General features: G+C 40.7%; 1 protein-coding gene across 1 annotated transcript in view; it reads right to left on the bottom strand.

Annotated features, from left to right (window-relative positions):
• Positions 1-2227, bottom strand: part of LOC119413738 (dynamin-1) — a 29532-nt gene that overhangs the window by 4299 nt on the left and 23006 nt on the right. The gene's annotated exons all lie outside the window — the stretch shown is intronic.

Raw genomic sequence — 2227 nt, 5'->3', positions numbered from 1 at the left:
ATGGCAGGTCAAGAACCACATGTTAAGATAGAAATAGTATCAAATGAAAACTATTCAATTTTAACAATTCATTTAAGGACATGAGGTCAGTTTGTCCTCTAGTAGTTTAAGTCTATAGCAGCATAAATGGTAAATGGACTGCACCTATACAGCTCCTTTCTATCTTATCCAGATACTCAAAGCTCTTTACTACAATCTGTGCCTCATTTACCCGTTCACACAGCTCTATACTAGATCTCTACAAAGCTAATTGATCAAATTTTTCTAAAGAGACTAATCAGAGCTTTAGATCACATTCAGACACTGATGGGACACATCAGAGGCTGTGAGGGTTCAGTGTCTTGCCCAGGGACACTTCAGCAAGTGACTGCTGGTGGATTTGAACCCCCAACTCTCACATTGGAGGACGACTGCTCTAACCACTGAGCCACAGCCGCCCCTCAACAATAACATAACAAGCCGACCCTAACTGTAGGATTTATCAAAAAGGAAAGTTAATCCCAGTCTTAAACTGGACAATGTGTCAGCGTCACGGACAGAAACTGGATTTTGTTATAATTACACAAAATGTATTCAGATTGTTCATATATCTGACTGTAAACACTTTTAAAAACACTGTGATTTTAAGATCTTTTTATTTCTCCTGAATCTACGGTATTATTTCTGATAAATTCTTTGCTCCCCTTTGTCCTGTGAAGAGGTGGATGTTAACTATTTTCATCTAAATTCATCCTGTTTATTTATAGAGTTATTAAGTGCACGTTTGTTATCATCCCTGTTGTAATGTATATATTGTATATCCATCGCATATTGTAAATATTTAAGTGAACTTGTGACTGTAAAGTAGTTGGAGTTAATTTTAGTTTTGTTATACATTTTTCTTTAGTGTAGGAGCGGCGGTTGTTGTGTGTTTATTGTTTTCATCATCATCAACTTTATTTCTAAAGCACTTTAACACAGCCATAGCTGAAACATCAGTTAAAAACAAGATAAAAGAGCATAAAAACAGAGCTTTGTCAGAATAAACTGGGAAATCAGCCACGCTCAGATTAAACCGTGTAACGGTCTAATTCTTCTAAACACCAGCACAACGCAGAGAGAGGTCTGGTCACACGCGCACACACACACACACACACACACTTAAACATGTATATTTTGTTTGTCCCATTTTCCTTTTTGTGTTTTAATGCAGTTCTTGATTTTTCCTTTATTTGCTCAATAAAGTTAAGAAAAATAAAATACAAGTTTGTATTTTATTATTACAGTCTCTCTATGAAGCCAGGCATCAAGTATGACGTCATAGGTTTCGTCAAACGTCACATCCGGTTGAGAAGACTTTCATCTCGTTTTATTTTGTAAAGTCAAGACCGGAAAAGCACGTGTGGAGCTGAGTCCAGTCAGCTGTTGGTTGGGCTCAGATGTGGTAGTTCACCGAACCGAAACGGTCCGAACCCGGTACCGGACGGTGAAGCACAATGGAGACTTTCAGCAAATTGAGCAGCATGTTGCTGCGCGCGCTGGAGACGGTGAGTTTAGCTGCTCGTGGACTTCTGGCCAACTTCCGGTCAAAAGTTGAACAAAGTTAGAGTTAACGTGGAGATAACGTTTTGACTTTATTTATTTTACTAAACTTGTTTGTGTCAGTGGTTAGTGTCCGTAAAGGACAACGAGAGAGACACTGTCTCCCTGTCGGTCCCCGGTTTGTCCTGGAGCTAACTGTTGCTAACGGCTAACTGTTTACCTTCCGCGGGGCGCCACTGAGTCTGCGCAGAACCCGGCCGGGCGCGCGCGTCACGTTTTAATGAGAACGACCAAAGTAAATAAACAATAAATAAATAAAGTCGTGAAGAGGTTCTGCTGCTGAGGCCAGCTGTCACGTGTTTCTTTATTTATTATTTTATTTATATTGTCTGTAAGGAAACTACAAGTTTGTGTTTCTGATGAAACAGAAACAGGATTTATTACATTTTACTTTTACGAAGTCCCGTTCTGTCCAAGGTTCCGGTCCAGTTCTGATCAGAGGCGTTTTTGACCTCCTGTCTTTCAGAGGGAGCCCGCCATCGACCTGCTGGACTCCTTCATCGATCACTGGAAATCAATAACTAATTACTACATTCAGACCACAGGTGAGCCGCTCTACCTGCAGGAGGTCTGGACTGTCACCTGATCAGCTGCTCACCTGTGTGTGTGTGTGTGTGTGTGTGTGTGTGTGTGTGTGTGTGTGTGT

The sequence above is a fragment of the Nematolebias whitei genome, chromosome 8, assembly GCF_014905685.2.
Source record: "Nematolebias whitei isolate Nwh7 chromosome 8, NemWhi1, whole genome shotgun sequence".
NCBI classification, from domain to species: Eukaryota; Metazoa; Chordata; class Actinopteri; order Cyprinodontiformes; family Rivulidae; genus Nematolebias; species Nematolebias whitei.
This window is presented reverse-complemented; position numbering and strand designations above follow the sequence as displayed.